The sequence below is a fragment of the Diceros bicornis genome, chromosome 16 (genome assembly GCF_020826845.1).
Source record: "Diceros bicornis minor isolate mBicDic1 chromosome 16, mDicBic1.mat.cur, whole genome shotgun sequence".
Lineage (NCBI taxonomy): Eukaryota > Metazoa > Chordata > Mammalia > Perissodactyla > Rhinocerotidae > Diceros > Diceros bicornis.
In genome coordinates, this window is record NC_080755.1 from 28561423 (window position 1) to 28580212 (window position 18790).

Here is an 18790-nt window from a genome sequence, read left to right on the forward strand (position 1 = left end):
CCTGCTACACAGGAATTTTTTAAAAAGGTATTTGAAAAACGCTTAAAATGTCATTTCTTCAGACGCATTTAGGCTAAATTCCAGCCCCGCAGGTAGGTTCCAGGAGTTAAGTCCCAGAATTAGCAAAGCATTCATGGAGATTTGGCCATAGTTCTATAGGATAGACTGTGGTACCCCAAACAGGTATCCGTTCCGGGGGGCTGTGGGTAAACGAAGGCAGGCCGCTTGCGGCAGGTCTCCAGGATAATGATGGGGTCCCCAGACAGAACTCCTCTGGTTTCTGCTGAACTGGATACAAGGCATAGAAGTAAGTTTATGATACAGATGCTTAAAACCCTTTACATGAAATTAAAATATATGGAGAGATCATTTTCCCCTTGCTTGGTTACAGTTTGCAGTTCACAAGGGAGGTTTCGGATGTCTATTTTCCCCCTGCCACGTCATGGACACCCCCTCCACTGCTCAGAGTAGCCAAATATGAGTTCCTCTGGACGATTTTCTAAAGCAAATGAAATCAGCGGTTCCTTCATTCAGGATTTCCATCCGTTTGTTACAGAGCTGGAAATAGGGGAGTTCCCATCCTCCTCGCGCTGCGATTGCGGCCGCTCCTCTTTATTCTACTCTCTGCGGAGGCCCGCGCCCGTCCCGGGAGGCGGCTTTGCCAGGAAGGCGGCCCGACCAGTGCCCGGCGCCTGGTCCGCGTCCTAGCCCACCTTCGCCCCTGGTCGTCGTCTCCAAGACGAAAGCCCGGAATAGGAAAGCGGAGTGTTTGTACCCACTGCGCCGCAGCTGGTCCCGGCACTTGCAAAATGGTCAGTGGCTCCTGCTCGGCCAGGCTGAGTGTGTGCGCGTGTGTGAGCCAGGGAGCGAGGGTGTGGGGGGGTGCGCTGTGTGTGTGCGCGCGTCTCCGGGAAGGTCTCGCGGCGGCTGGAGCCGGGACTGACAGCCCGGGCGGAGCGCGAGCAGCTCCACACACTAAACCTCTCGCCTCTCCCCTCACCCCCACCCCTCCCACTCCCCTCTCCTCCCACCCCCACCCTCCCCGGCCCCTTCCAAGCTCTCTGATTGGCCAATGGGACAAAAGTTTCTGTGGAGACGGCTGGGCGCTGACGTCACGGGCAGAATTGTCCCATTTAGGGATCCCGGGGGCAGTGCGCATGCTGCAGGCTGCAGGTTAGAGGCAGGAGGAGCTAGCAGCGGGCCGGGCGGCAGCCAGGTGGCGGAAAGGAGCACTCAGCATCCAGGTGGGGGGACGACTCCAGCAGGGTTTCCATGGAGATTCCTCTGGGTCTAGCCTAAAAACAGCAGATCAGCTGACACCATTAGCTCAGGACCTAATTACTGCTTATTGGAGCAACAAATGAGGGAGAGGGCCAGCTGCAAAGGAAGAGTTTTTATGCTCCCCCTCCCCATCTCCTTTCTCCCCTCAGTCGCTCTCGAGTCCCGGGTGAATTCTCATTAACTTGCAAGATTCCTGCAACAACAGCTCCCCTTCTCTAGAGGCCACCCTGACTGCTTTTATTCTTTTTATTTCCTTCTTTTGTATCCCCCCCCCGCAAAAAGCTAAAATAAATCAGTTGTCCTGAGTCCTTGAATTTTTGTCCAACAAATATTAGACCAGTAGAGCTCAGGGAGTCCACTGTCCAATGGAAATCACAAGTGGATCTAATATAAGTGGGGGGAAGGGGAGAGAAAATCTCTTTCAATTCATTGAATTAGGTATTTATCTGTAGGCCTTTCACATTTCTAAAAATTTTCATATCTTAAATACATAAATATTTGGAACAAGCAATTGGAAGAAAAATATTTTGAATCACCTGTCAAAGTGTGGTATATCTCATAGTAACAAGTCTGTTAAAAGTTTCCCTGTGATATCAGAGAGAGAGGATGATTCCAAGTTGGGAAATTCAGATTTTGTTATATATTGGTCTTATTTCCTAGAAGATTCTGGAGGTATAGTTGGTCCCAGGGTAGTTATTCATTCAAGAGTAACTTGGTTCTATGGAGTTTACGTTCTCTTATGGTTATAACTTAATTCACAATTTCGGAATTCTTTTTGGTAGCTCTTTCATCTGAAAAGTCAACCCATCTCCTTTTTAAACCTCATTCAAGTACCTTCAGATCTATTATAACCTTTCTTCCTTGACTACTCAAGTTAAAACAATGTCTCTCTAAATTCCTCTGGATAGTGTCTTTCAAACTCTTTTTTAACTTTGCCTCATAGTAAAACGGGCATTGTACTTTAGCATACAGTAAATACATACATCTGTTCTCCAAAAATTTTATGAAAAAATGTTTTTTGTTACATGTAATACACATTGATATTTACAATTTTTCTCCTATTTATTTTATTATTATTATTATTATTATTATTAGGTAAAGTATGGTTCTAACTTGATAAATTTATTTTATGATCCAGCAAAGGATGACTGGCAACCTAGAGTTTGGAAAACATTGTTTTAGATCATAAGAACTGCACCGCTCCTTGTACTATATTTATACATTCATGTGAGTATATTTTTTTTGTTCAAATAGAATCTTGATTGGAAGACTCTTGAGAGTTTGTATTTTCTTGTTTTCCAAGTAACTCCAGCACAATGAACAATGCACATGATAAGTGTTTAATAAATGTATGTTGAGTTAATTAATAAAGGAAGGAGAAAAAGAGGAAGGGAAGAAAGGAAGAAACAGGCAGGCACAATCCTTGACCATCCCTGTTGGCTTTTGTAGGTGGTATTTGGATGAAGTTGGTCCCCACTTAAGGAAATGCCTGGACCTTACCATATACATGTGTTCATTATATTTATTATACTTGACACTCTAATGTATGGAAATTAGAATACTTTAGACATAAAGAACTCATAGAATACAAGTGAATATGTCATCAACCCCCAGCTGTATTAACTAGATTTGGTATACAAGCAAAAAAAAAAAACAAAAAACAAAGAAAAACACAACAACTAAGGGATCATACAAGATCTAAAAAGAAGGAAGAGGGAAATACTAATTACTGAAAAAATATTCACACTGGACTAAAAAAATCGAGAGTCCTAGGATTTTAAGGGCCAAGCTTCACAGAAGTCTGTGGATTCTCCTGTCTCCAGTAGAACCCCAAGTGTGCTCTGCTCTATACTGGTTCTCATTGTTAATTGTGAGGCCTGAGTCAACATCTTTTACCGTATCTTTCCTACCTAAGAGCATGGCACCTGACAAAATCTAAAATCTGCTTCAGCAACTCACTCTGGATTCATTTCTATCCTCTACTTTTAACTTCTCAAAAGTCAGGTCTTCCCAGCTCCACCTAGAGGGTCATACTCTCCTTCACTTTATGATTCATTTGAACAGGCTGCCTAGAGTTTAGTCTGGCGTTTCCCTCAAGACTCTTTCTTTAGAATTGCCTCTTTACAGAGCATGTCTCTCCAAAAAGTAACTCTTCACCCCCATATCTGAGCATCAATCCCTAACCCCAGCCCAGGGTCCTGCCTGCTATTTATAGGGAGAGGAAGTCAGAAACTTTTATATCAGAAAATTATATTTTAATGAAAGATAATCCAAATTTTGAGCTATAACTAATATGATTTTGTTATGAAAGTAAAATTTCTTCTAACCTCATGGTCAGTTTGTATATGACATTAAAAAAATATGGAAAATCTTGCATTTTAGTATCAATCACAAATATTCATGCGACATTACATATTCATCAGCAAAATGTTACAGTGCAAACCAAAATCTGTAATCATAAAATAAAGATTCAAAGAATAAACAAGACTTTCTTCATTCATCCATATAATTATGATTTCATTCAACAAATATTTACTGAGCGCCAGTTACTCTGATAGACTTTAGGGTTAAAGTAGTCAACAAGATAGATTTACATATATATGGTCTTCATCTAATGGAACTTAAATTTTTCTAAGGAAAACAGATAATAAATAAAGAAATAAGTAATTAGCGCCTGAGATCAGTGCTAGGAGGGAAAAAAACTGTGCTATAATAAAAAGCAATGGCAGAGTGGAGGGACTTATCGACTCAGGGAAGATCTCTCTGAGAATGCAACATTTATCGTGAGACCTGAAGGATGAAAAGGAGTCAGCCAGATGGAGAGCCAGGAAGGGGAACTATAGGCACAGCATAAAGGTTCTCGAGTGAGAATTCTCAGCCTGTTTGAAGAACGGAAAGAACACCAGTGCAATCGGAGCTTGTTCAACTTGAAAGAGAGCGGTAGGCTATGAGGTCTGAGTAGTCTGCTGCAGGCGGATCTTGTGGGACAGTGCTCGCCATGATAAGGAGTTTGCATTTTATTATCGGTCAAGTAGAAAATCAATAAAGCAGGAGAATCAAGTAATATGAGGCTCATTTTTATGTTTCACTGGCCACTTCGAGGAGAAAGGATTGGAAGGAGGCAAGCATGGAAGGAAGACCAGTTAGGAAACCTGTAGTAGTTGTAGTAGCTTAGGTGACATATTATGGTGATGGATTAGAAAGGTAACGGTAAAGGTAGAGGGAGAGAAGTGTTGGATTGAAGACATGTTTCAAAGATACAAGAGGGCTTACTGATGAATTGCATGTGGCAGGTGAGGGAAAAGATTGAATCAAGGATGACCATATGGCTTCTGGCTTTAGAGTATGGCTAATGAGGCCATTGACTTAGAGAGGGGAGTTTGAGGCAGGAACAGATTGAGAGTTGGAGGCTGAGGTAGGAGAAGAAGTAGGTTGGGGTAGAGAGGCAGGAAGAAAGAATTTAATTTCAGAGAAGTTAAATTTGAAATACAAGGAGAGTTGTTCATGTACACATTTGAATATAGAAGCTTGAACTACAGAGAAAAGTCTGGGCTGGAGATATAAATACAGGAAAGTTAAAGCTGAAGGAATGAATGATATTACCTCTACCCACAGTCCCCCATCTCCTAAAAGGGAAGACCTCCATCTTTTGGTATTGATTTTGTATACACTAATACCCTATGTCTAAAATAGAATGTCAAATACTGAACAGCAGAAGTTGGCTTCTATTGTTATAGCACTGATAATGGGAAAGCCTGAGAAAAATAGCAAGGCCATTTGGATCAATCCTTGACTAGACTGTTAGTGAGTTCCAAAATTTATGTGGCCTTAAAACCATTTAAAATTTAAAAAGGAAAGATTGAAAGTGTTGGTTAGACCTATTCTAAATTAGATCAGGTCCTGGAGATGTGCTAAAATAGGAATCTAAAATTTGAGGATGGCCTGTGAGCAAATCTGTCATTGAAGGGATCCCATAGAACTGTATCTATTAGTTGAGTCAGTAAGAGAATTTGATCCCTTTAGCTAGACTAGAGATTGTGATGGATGGTACTTGTTACTTCAAAACCTGAGAGTTCTGAACATCTTTATGCATTAAGATTCTTAACAGTCTATTAATAACTCTTCCAAGGAAAAGGAATTTGTAAAGGAAGCAAATGGCCAACTCAATCAGCAACTTGATTACCATATAGCATCATAACTTTTTAAAATGAAACAGAATAAACAAACTTAAAGCAGAAATGTATAGCTTGTGCAGATAGGGAAATTTGGGACTACATATAAAGTGTCACAAATCTGGTTTTATTAGTTGACTTCCATTCTATTGACTCTTCTCTCAAATAATTTTGAAAAGAGCCTATCTTTAGTATGCTGTAGCTATCCTTTGGTTCAGAAAAGAAATGCTTTTGAGAGAGTTTAAATATTGTCCCGATCTTTATGGCTGTCATTACTAAGACACAGAAAAACAATTGTTTTTATTTGTAAGCTATAGTATCAGTATCTTTATTCCATTTTCTAACCAAGAGAAAAATGATTAGAATTTAATATTTGTTGTTTGGCCCCAAATTGACTGATATTTCTGTTTGGCATTACGGTTGTTAAATATGATGCATTGGTCAGAAGTTAATTTCCCTAAATACTTATGTGTGCAAATTAAGAACAAATTAGATTTTACAGTCTAGTGGATTTGCTGAATTTCTCTTCAATTCCTACCTCTAACATCTCTGGATGAGCAAGTCCGTGGCACAGGCAGTTCCTGCATTTTGACAGCCACATATGGATTCATTCAACATTCATCCACCCAACATTTTCATCTAGCTGTTATAACTATGATAAAGTCCAAAGTTAACAGTCTGATGTTCATGTCCCTTGTAACAGAGAAGAAAATACATTTTTTTCTGGCCCCAAATATTGCTTTATTTCCCACTAGCCATATGGCTTATCTTTTCTTCCAAAATATATGTCTTAAAACAGTAATCCATATATTCATCTTCAACTCAGTGGACAGTACTATTGTAGAATTTCTACATTATTTTTAGAATAGTTATTTTGTCGTGGAAAATTAAAACTCTTTTGGGAAGAAGGAGCAACCTACTTCTGCCCAATTCCCATTATACTTTACCATATTCCCAGTTTTTACTCTGACTTCTGTTGAGTGAACCAATTAATATATTACCATCATCTAGCTCTTCTATCTTATTTATAATACATTATTAGTCATTTTAGGACATTTTTTTAACTTGCAGGATAAAAGTGACAAGAACAGACACAGAGATTTCTTGGCTAAAACCACAGACTCTAGAAATAGTTTTCACAGGGGAGATATCTGAGTTCAAACATCAGAATCTGTGAAATAGCTGTAACCATGCTCAAGTACTGTCCTTTGCAAAAGGGAAGCTGAAGAAATAACTACCTCTAGTTTCCCTGGGACTATACCAATAGGCATTGAAAAGCAAGGCAGAAAAAAAGATTTAGATTTTTCTTTTCTCTTTTAAAATGAACATCTCCTAAGTCTTTAGGAAACTCTTTAAATTAGGCTTCTTGATCACAAAGCAGAGTAACCATTTTAGAGGTTCCAAAAATTTAAGTTCTTTTTATGGTTTATATTGAGTTTTGAAAATGAGAGATAACTTGAAAAAATGAAATGTCTGTCTTGTATTCAAAAATACCTCTTCGGCAATTCAATTTAAACTGTCCACTTTGGTGATCCTGCTAGCCTGGAAAAGCAGAGCACCAACACGGGGGCACACACTTCCATTTATCTTAATAAATTATGAATTGTGATTGACCTAATCTTCAAAGCAGAGTTTTACACATTTGTGCATGACATACAAATTGCTCAACATATCATACAACATAATTTATTAAGAACAACCTCACTAGATACAATGAAGCCATGAGCCAATCAAACCTTTAAGTGTCATTTTAGCCATTAATTTATAATTCAGTGTGATAATTGGAACAAACTGCCACATACAAGGGGAAGATGGAGCAGCTCCTTGAGGATCAGTGGTAGAAAATGGTGTACAAAGACAGCTATGTTTCTGGGTATATATTTTGTGTGTGTGTGAGGAAGATCAGCCCTGAGCTAATATCTGATGCCAATCCTCCTCTTTTTGCTGAGGAAGATTGGCCCTGGGCTAACATCTGTGCCCGTCTTCCTCTACTTTATATGGGACGTCGCCACAGCATTGTTTGACAAGCAGTGCGTTGGTGCGCGCCCAGGATCCGAACCTGCAAACCCTCAGATGGCCGCAGCACAGCACGCGCACTTAACTGCTGCGCCACCGGGCCAGCCCCTGTTTCTGGGTATATTTATGTGCATATGTGTTCTTGTAGAAAAACAAATACATGTGAATTTTGAAACAGCAATAGTCCTTGAGATTCCAAGATTTCTTTGACTCAAATAAAATCATCTGAGCGTACCATTTTGTTGGAGTATTAAATTTACTGATCCCAAATAAAATGAAGTAATGTCATGCCTTATACTTTTTAAAATTGTTTCAAAATATTCATATGACCATTATTTTCTGAAATAGCAGAAAACTATGTCATTTATAAGTATCAATCAGTTAATTAAGAAATACGTAGTGATGATATTGGCTCACTTTCCTATTAATACCCATCAAGGTAAAGCATAGTATTGATTCATACATTTTAAGAATAAAATTAATATGAATATCTGCTTCTAGTGCGATGGCTGACTAGAGACTCTAAAAGGCCCTTCTTCAAGAAAACAACTCAAGGATGCATAATGAGTAGATTTGATTGCATGACTGGGATCACAGAATGTGGAGAAAGCATCTCACTCCCCCTCAAAAAAGAGTTTATTGAAAACTAATCAGTGAGCAGTAAACACACCCAAGGGGCAGATTGTCTTATGAGCAAAGTCAGTATCAACATTACCGTAGGAAGACCGAGCATTAGATAAGCAGCACAGCGCTGGAACTGTGCCTGAAACTCCTGTATTAAGCCAGAGATGCTAGAAGGATGCTAAAATAATCATGAGGTTGGCCTTGCCATCCAGCTTATAGTAAAAGTAAATATAAATTCTCTCTAAAGGGAAACATCCACAATTTGAGAAATCAGGCCTGTCTCAGATTAAGATCAACTAAATATGAACATACAATTAGAAATGTCCAAAAACAAGAAAGCCAACTATCATCTATAAAAGCCAGCGCAAGTAACAAGAACAAGACTAAACCTTCAAAGATTTTTATTCAAAAACAGATAAAACTAACCTATAGTAGTGGAAGTCAAGATAGTGGTTACTTTGGTTGTAGTGACTGGTAGAGGACACTAAGAGGGTTTCTAAAATGCTAGTAACATTGTTTCCTGATCTATGTGCTAATTACACAAATGGTTCACTTTGTGAAAATCCATTGCGTTATATACTTATTATTAGTGTACTTTTCCCCATGTATGTTAATCTTCAATTAAGAAGTTTACTTTTAAGAAGCAATAAACATGGAAACTCTAGAGTAATCACTAACAATATTTTTAAAGTATAATTCACGTGCTAAGAGAAGAGGTAAAATGGAATCATAGAAAATGCTTAATTAAAACCAGACAAGACAGAGAAAAGGGGATAAAAAGAAACAAAGAACAAACACAACAAATGAAAAAACAGGTACAAACCTGATAGATATTAATCCAATGATATCAATATAATCACTTTAAATGTGAATGGTCTAAATATGCCAATTAAAAGACAGAGGTTGTCAGAGTGAAAAACAAAATAACACTCAACTATATGTTGTATACAAGAAACTGAGTTTAAATATAAGAATTCATATTGATTAAAAGTAAAGGAATGAAGAAAGATGTACCATGTTAACATAATCAAAAGAAAGCTGATCTTCTATGTTAATTTCAAACAAGCAGACTTCAGAACAATAAAAATCATCAGGGATAAGGAGGGATATATATAATGAAAAAGTGATCAGTTCTCCAATTACACATAACAATCCTTAATGCATATGAAACTAACATCAAAATATGTCAAGCAAAAACTGATAGAATTGCAAGGAGAAGTAAAGAAATCCACTGTTATAGTTGAGAATTCAACATCTCTCTGCCAGTATTGATAGATAAAGCAGGCATAAAATCAGTGAACATATAGATGGCCTGAACAGCATTATCAATCAACTTGACCTAAGTGACATTTATAGAACATTTCATCCAACAACAGTAGAATGCGCATTCATCTCAAGCTCACATGGAACAGTTATCAAGATATACCACATTCTGGGCCCAACAACAAAACCCCCAAATTTATAAGAATGGTAATTATACAAAGCTATCTCCTCAGACCATATGGAATTAAATTAGAAACTGATAACAGAAAGATAGCTGGAAAAATCCCTAAGAGATGAAACAAAACACTTAAATAACACATGAGTTAAAGAAAAATTCTTGGGATAAATTTAAAAAGTATTTTGTACTAAATGAAAATAAAATTACGTCTTGTTAAAATTTGTGGACTGCAGCAAAAGCAGTGCCTAGAGGGAAATTTATAGCATTAAATACATATATTAGAAAAGAAGCAAAATCTAAAGTCACTAACCTACTTTCCACCTTAGAAAACTAAGAAAGAAGAACAAATTAAGCCAAAACAAGAAGAAGAAAGGACATAATACAAAATTAGGGCAGAAATCAATGAAATTGAAAATAGGAAAACACTAGAGAAAAATCAACAGAACCAAAAGCTGATTCTTTGGAAAATGCAATAAAAGCAATAAACCTCTAGCAGCCTGACCAAGAAAAATACAGTCACGTGTCACATAGTGACGTTTCAGTCAACAATGGACTGCATATACGACGGTGGTCCCATAAGATTAGTACCATATAGCCTAGGTGTGTGCTAGGCTATACCATCTAGGTTTGTGTAAGTACACTCTATGATGTTTGCACAACGATGAAATCACCTAACAATGCATCTCTCAGAATGTATCCCCATCGTTAAGTGACGCCTGACTGTAGAGAGAAGACACAAATTAGCAGATTCAGAAATGAAAGAGAGGTCACTACTACTTATCACACAGACATTAAAAGGATAATAAGGGAATACTGTGAACAACGCTTTGCCCACAGATTTGATAACTTAGTTAAAAGGGACTAATTCCTTGAAAAACAAAAACTACCAAAACTCACACAAGGAAAAATAGATAATCTGAATAGACCTATATCTATTAAAGAAATTGAATCAATAATTAATAACTTTCCAAAAAAGAAAGCACCAGTCCCAGGTGGTTTCACTGGTAAACTCTACTGTATTCTGCCATTTAAGGAAGAAATGATCCCAACTCTACAATCTCTTCTAAAAACTAGAAGCAGAGGGAACAGTTCCTAACTCATTCTATGAGGCCATCATTACCTTAATACCAAAACTAGATAAAGACATTTCAGGAAAGAAAAACTACAGATCAATATCTCTCATAAACATGGATGTAAATATCCTCAACAAAATGTTAGCAAATCACGTACAACAATGTATAAAAAAAATTATACGCCCTGACCAAGTGGGATTTATTCCAGAAATAGAAGGCTGATTCAACATTTGAAAACCAATTACTGTTATCCACCACATCAAGAGGCTAACAATTAACACAAATAAAACATTTGACAAAACCCAACACCCATTCATGATAAAAACTCTCGGGTAACTTGGAATAAATGGAACTTTCTCAATTTGATAAGGAACATCTACAAAACCCATAAAGCTAACATACTTAATGGTGAGAAATTGGACACTTTTTCCCTAACTTATATAAAACCACAAGGCAAGAATGTCCTGACTCATCACTCCTATTCAACATTGTATTATAGGTCCCAGTTAGTGCAATAAGACTTAAAAAAAAAAAAAAGAAGGAAAAGAAAATATAAGGTACATGGTTTGAGAAGGAAGAAATAAAACTTTTTCATAGATGGCATGATTGTCTATGTAGAAAACCCTAAATGATGTACAAACCAAAACTCCTCGAACAAATAAGAAATTATAGCAAGATCACAAGATACAAGGTCAATAAACAAAAGCCAACTGCTCCTATAAAGCAGCAGTGAACACTTTTAATTTGAAATTTTAAAAATATCATTTATAATAGCACCAAAAACCTATGAAATGCTTAGGTATATATCTAACAAAATATATACAGGATCAACATGCAAAAAAGTACAAAACTCTGAGTTATTTTATAGAAATTAACAAATTGATTGTAAAATTTATATAGAAAGGCAAAAGACTGAGAATAGCCAACAGTATAATGAAGGAGAACAAAGATGTAGGAAACACAAGACTCAATTTTAATACTTATTATCAAGTATTATCAAGTAATCAAGACTGCATGATATTGGCCAAAGAATAGACATATAGATCAATCGGTCAGAATAGAGACCCCAGAAATGCAACCAAGCAAATATACTGACAGAAGAACAAAGGCAATTTAATGGAGAAAAGATATTCTTTTCAGCAAATGGTGCTGGAACAATTGGACATTCATATAAAAAAAGAAAAAGAACCTAAACACAGAATTTACATTTTACTTAAAAAGTAACTCAAAAAATATCGTACAACTTTACGTAAAATCTAAAACTAAAAAACTTCTAGAAAAAGCATAGAAAATCTATGTGACGTTCAGTTAGGCATTGAGTTTTCAGATACAACACTAAAAGTATAATCCATGAAAGAAAAATGTAATTTAGACTTTATTAAAAATAAAAGCTTCTTCTCTGTGAAAAACACTGTTAAGAGAATGAAAAGACAAGCCCACAGACTGAGAGAAAGTATTTGCAAAACACATATCTGATAAAGGACTTGTATCCAAAATATACAAAGAATTCTTAAGATGCAACAATAAGAAAACAAACAATCCAATTAAAAAATGGACCAAAAAATCTAAACATACATCTCACCCAAGAAGGTAAACATATGGCAAATACACATATGAAAAGATGCACAATAAGATATCACTACACACCTATTAGAATGGCTAAATCAAAAAATCTGGCAATACTAATTGCTGGGGAGGATGTGGAGCAACAGGAATTCTTATTCATTGCTGATGGGATTGCAAAATGGTACAATCATTTTGAAACACAGTTTGGCTTTTTCTTACAAAGCAAAATAGGTTTGCCATATAATCCAGCAATTGTTCTCTTAGGTTTCTACCCAACTGATTTGAAAATTTATGTCCACACAAAAAACTACTTGTGAAAAATTATAACAGCTTTATCACCAAAAACTGGAAGCAACCAAGAGTCCTTCAACAGGTGCTTGGGTAAACAAACTGTGGTACATGTATGCAGTGAAATATTGTTCAGAAATTTAAAAAAAGACATAAATCTTAAATGCATATTACTAAGTGAAAGTCAGTCTGAAAAGATTACATACTGCCTCTTCCTAATTATACGACATTGACATTGTAGAACAGGCAAAATGATAGAGACAGTAAAAAGATCAGTGGTTTCCTGGTGTTTGGAGTGACGATGGTTTGAATAAGTGATGAAAAGGGAATTTTTTAGGATGGTAAAACTGTTCACTATGATAGTATAATAGTGGGTACAAGACACTATACATTTGTCAAAACTCATAGAATTTTGCCACACAAAGAGTGAATCTTAATTAATGTATGCAAATTTTAAATAATTTTGGAAGTCAAAGGATCCCAGGATGGAATGCAGAAGATGATAAAACTAACAAATCTAACATTTGTGTTACAAGTGTATGAATATAGTCTCACTGAAAGCGAAAGAGATACTGAACTAAGTAACCTTTTAAATGAGTGGAGTCTATGAAACTGAAGGCAAAAGAAAATTTATCCAGCCAATAAACGTATTGAGGGTGAAATTTAATCAATTCTGATTCTATACCTGAATTGAAGAATTAAGTAAATGGATTTCAGGTGGTTGGAGCCAGATCTCTCAAGTGGGAGTGGGAATTTTCAGATAAGCAAGGGGAGAAGGCTAGAATGACCTATATGTTAGGATTAGTTGGATTAAAGTTGGAGACATCAGTATGAACTCATGTTTAACTTAACATAGGTATAGATGTTTGCATATGGAAATATTTATTGATATGTATATACACAAGTTAGTATACACACATATGTATTTCCTTGCTCTACTATTTTAGAGGGCCTAGAATAACAATGCCCCAGTAGTAACGAGCATACCTAACATCCACATCTTGATTATTTTTTTGTGTGAGGAGATCAGCCCTGTGCTAAGATCTGCCAATCCTCCTCTTTTTTGCTGAGAAAGACTGGCCCTGGGCTAACATCCGTGCCCATCTTCCTCCACTTTATATGGGACGCCGCCACAGCATGGCTTGCCAAGCATTGCATCAGCGTGCTCCCGGGATCAGAACCGGCGAACCCCAGGCCATTGCAGCGAGGGCGCACTTAACCACTTGCGCCACCAGGCCGGCCCCACACATCTTGGTTTTTAATAACCTTCTAAAATAGAAGGAACCAGGGCTTCTTAGAAAAATGGCTGCTTATTGGACTGGGGCAAGAAATATAAAAAATGAGCCAATAGCATCTTATAGTGTCAGAAAGTAAGTGCAAAAAAAAAAATACCGAAATAACAATAACAACAACAACAAAAAAGATAGGGTGTGTCAGAGGGATACAGGAGCTAATTGCAAGAGCTCCCAATGGCCCAAGCTGGAAAATTTGAGTAACTAGTAAGGTGCTTTGTGCACTAATGTTCTCTATGCTTTGTGAATGAATGAACTAAGGACTTCTTCTAAATTACCTCCATCACTCCACTTGTCAATAAACTGCAGCTCTTGTAAAGACAGAAGAACATAGCTGTCTTGACAGTGCTCACCATCATTACAATACAGTTGTTTAAAAATAAATGCTGTTTATATTGTCTTCGAACACTGTAAGAATCCTAGAACCATACACAGACCTGAGAAGACTGTAGACATATAAAAGTGAAGAAAAATTTAAAATCACCATCATCATAACAAAACTAAACATAAAAATGAATATTCTATGTCTATGACCTATTCTAAAAAGGCTCTCTTCAGGATAAAGGAAGGTCATTCCAAGGCACCGTGATGCAAGGTCAATGCCTGAGTCACAATCAAACTTGCCTTTTTAAGACTCTTGCTGGAAAATCCCCAGTTCCTTGCTACTCTGTAGTATTTTCACTTGAGGTCTGTTTCAAGCCTTTGCAGAATGAAAGGCAAAATCTATATCTCAGTCACTTAATGCAGAGGTTACTGACAAATATAGTGAGTTCCCAAAGGAAAAGAAAAATTTCTCTAAAAGAAGATTTTAAGCTTATTAAAACAATGACAAGAGGCGTTCTTCAGATATATGCCGCCATGCATTTACCCTGAGATTGTTAATGTGTAATTCTCCCATATGAATAAGTGGGTATAGAGTTCACACTTATTCTCAAACAGTCTACATATATAAAACAACCATATCCAAATGTTCTACATCAGTCAGTCCCTGCTTCTTTCATTCTTGTCCTGAGCTGTCACTCTATAGAATGTATTCTGGATCCTGATACACAGAATCATCAGTTTGAAATTGATGGAATCCCCTGCCTTCTAAACAGTCTGGTGGTTCACACTCTATGAGACATTTAGAGCTATTTCTACACAGACTCTGGAAGTATTAAGTTAGAAATAAATAACAGAAAGCACCAAAATAAAAATATTTGTATATAATTCTAACAAAATAAGTACAAGATCTGTATGTGGAAAAGTACAAAACTCTGATGAAAGTAATCAAAGTAGATATTAAAAACAGAACAATATCCCATGTTCATGGAGAAGACTTACTATTATTAAAATGTCAATTCCTTTTAACTTGATCTATGGATTCTATACAATCCCAATCAAAATCCCCACAAGCTATTTTGTAGATATCAACAAGCTGATTCTAAAATGTATACTGGAAGTCAAAGGAACTAAAATAACCAACACAATATTGAAGAAGAACAAAGTTGGAGGACTTACATTATCTGATTTCAAGACTTGTGGTAAAAGTACAATAATCGAGACAGCGTGCCATTGGTGGAAGAACAGACACATAGATCAATGGAACAAAACAGAGATCCCAGAAACAGACTCAAACAAACATAATCAACTGGTTTTTTGCGAAAGTACAACGATAATTCAGTAGCGAAAGGTGGTCTTTTCAAGATGTGGTGCTGGAACAATTGGATGTCCAAATGCAAAAATCTGAACCTAGACGCAAACCTTACATTTTACACAAAAACTAACTCAAAATGGATCTTTCCATTCCAGCTACCTTTCTGTTATTGATGTCTAACTTAATTCCATGTGGTCTGAGGACATACTTTGTATGATTTCTATACTTTTAAATTTGTAAGGAGTGTTTCATGGTCCAGAACGTGCTCTGTCTTGCTAGGTGTTCCATATGAGCTTGTGAAGAATGTGCATTCTGCTGTTGTTGGCTGGAGTGTTCTAAAAATGTCACTTAGATCCAGATAATTGACGGTGCTGCGCAGGTCCTCTATATCCTTAGTGATTTATGCCTGCTCTATCCATCAATTACTGAGAGAGGGATATTGAAGTATGCAATTACAATAGTGATTTTTCCTTCAATTCTGTCAGTTTTAGCTTTATGTATTTAGAGACTCTGTTGTCAGTTGCACACATATTAGTGATTGTTGTGTGTTCTTGGGGAACTGACCCCTTTATCATTCTGTAATGCCCCTCTTTATGTCTGATCATTTTTCTTGCTTTGATATGCACTTTGTCTAAAATTAATATTGGTACTTTAGCTTTCTTTTGATTAGTGTTAGGATGGTGTATCTTTTTCTGATCCTTTACTTTTAATCTATCTGAGCCTTTATATTTAAAGTGGGCTTCTTATAGACAACATACAACTGGATCTTATTTTCTCATGCACTCTGACAATTTGTCTTTTGATTGGTGTATTTGAACATTCACATTTAAAATGATTAATGATGTAGGTGGATTAATATCTACCGTGTTTTTGTTTTCTATTCATTGCATTTGTTTTTTGTTTCTTCCCCCATCTCTTTTTCTGCCTTCTTTAGTTTTAATTGAGCATTTTATGATTCCATTTATCTCCTCTCTCAATGTACCAATTATACTCTTTTTTAAATTTTTTGATGGTGGCCCTAATATTTACAATATACATTTTAAACTAATCTAAGTCTACCTTCAAATAAGACTATACCACTTCATGTGCAATGCAAATATCTTGGTATCTTATAACAGAGTATGACCAATTTCTTCCTCCCATTGTTGTCATTCATTTCCTGTATCCATATGCTATTATAACTCAATAAATTGTTACTATTAGTGCTGTAAACAATGGTTATCTTTTAGATCAATTAAAAATAAGATGCAGAAAATATTTCATTTTACCTTCATTTATTCCTCTCCAGGACTCTTTATGTGATCTGAGTTTCTGACCTATATTATTTTCCCTCTCTGTGAAGAATTTCTTGGAATATTTCTTGCAAGGAATATTTACTAGTAAATTCCTTCAGCTCTTGTTTATCTGAGAAAGCCTTTCTCTTTTGCTTTTGATCGACGATTTTGCTGCATATAGTATTCTAGGTTGGTAGATTTTTTTCTTTTAACACTAAAAATTTTATCCCTCCATCGTCTTCTGCTTGCTTGATTTTTGACAAGTGTTTGCTATAATTCTTATCCCTGTTACTCTATACATAAGGTGTTTTCCCCCTCTGGTTTCTTTCAAGATATTCTCTTTGTCTTTGGTTTAATATGTTTGAATATGATATGCTTAGCTGTGTATGGGTGTTTTTGTGTGTTTGTTTGTTTGCTGTGTTTATTCTACTTGGTGTTCTCTGAGCCTCCTTCTTCCTGGATCTGTGGTTTGTTTATTCTATTGACATATCTTCAAGATCAAGGATTCTTCCCTTGACATGTCTAGTCTCATGATGAGCCATTAGATCATTAGATGTACTCATTTTTGGTACAGAATTTTTTATTTTTAACATTTCCTTGTGCATCTTTCTTACAGTTTCCATCTCTCTGCTTGCATCTCTCTTCTTACAGGTTTTCTACTTTTTTCCATTAGAGCATTTAACACGTTCATCATAGTTATACTGATTTCCTGTCTGATTATTCCAACGTCTTGATCATATCTGAGTCTGGTTCTAATGATTGCTTTAACTGTTCTGATTGCATTTTTTCTTGCCTTTTGGCATGTCTTGCAACTTTTTGTTGAAAGCTGGACATGTCTTATCAGGTAATGGGAACTCAGGTAAATAGGCCTTTAGCATGTGAATTTGTGGTCATCTGGGTAGAGGTCAGGCTATGTTTAATATTTGCTATAGCTATGGGAGTCAGAGGCTCCATTATTCTCAAGTATCTTTGTTTTTATCTCCCTCTTGACTTTGGTCTTCCTTAAGTACTCCTCCTCCGAGATAGTCTGTCTTTGCAATTCTCTCAGCTGTAATCATTGTTATTATATTGGAGCCCTGAGCATGATAAGAAGGTGTAGGTGAGGGGGAATATTATAATTTTTTTTTTTTTTTTTTTTTGCTGAGGAATATTCTCCCTGAGGTAACATCTGTTGCCAATCTTCCTCTTTGTGCTTGAGGATGATTTGCCCTGAGCTAACATCTGGGCCAGTCCTCCTCTATTTTGTATGTCGGTCGCCGCCACAGCATGGCCACTGATGAGTGGTTTAGGTCCCTGCCTGGGCACGGAACCCAGGCCGCTGAAGCAGAGCATGCTGAACTTAAACGCTAGGCCATGGGGCCGGCCCCAAGGGGGTGTATTATAATTTTTAAATTAAATATCAGCTTGTCTCTCCAGGCTGTGATCATCAAAATTGTTTTCCAGTGGTATAGCCTTTTATTTCCTCTTGCCACCTTCTCCTTCCCTGGCTGCAGCATTCTCAATCTATTTCCTTGAAGCTCTGACCCCTGTTGACTATTTTTCCCCTTTAGGTGAGATAGGAAGATTAAAGGGAGCTGGAGTCAGGGAGTTACCATTCCCCCAGCTGGGATAAAGCTCTGGCAAGATCTTTTACCCAGGAGAATAGGCTTTGGTTTTGAAGAAGGCTTTGGGCATATTTCACAATGATTACTCTTACTCTCCCCTGCCAGACCATTAAGGATATCTTTCTCAGATCATCATTTTAAGAACCTGGTGAGATTCTTGGAGGGAAAGACCAGGAGAGTGTAGAGGACCACCTGAGACTGTGGCCCCCGTGACTTTCTCACTCTCAAACTAGTTCATACTCAGCCTCCAGCAATTCATCAAAATTACTATTTAAGTGTTTCTACCACTTTGTGGTTCCAGTGGCTTCTGTTCCAATTAGCAAATCTTAGTTGTATCCGGCTGGATGTGTCTGTCTCTCCAGATTTCAGGCTAGAGGTTTGTCCTGCAGCCTCAGTTCTACGACGAGTCTAAGAAAAGTCATTGATTTTTAGTTTCTCCAGCTTTTTCTTGTTGTAAGGACAGGAGTGATGATTTCCAAATACCTTACATATCAGACCTTGTCTTAGTCCAGTTGGGCAGCTA

At 36.9% G+C, this 18790-nt stretch overlaps 1 protein-coding gene across 1 annotated transcript in view; it reads right to left on the reverse strand.

Annotated features, from left to right (window-relative positions):
• NOL4 (nucleolar protein 4) overlaps positions 1 to 18790 on the reverse strand; it is a 432326-nt gene that overhangs the window by 382275 nt on the left and 31261 nt on the right. The gene's annotated exons all lie outside the window — the stretch shown is intronic.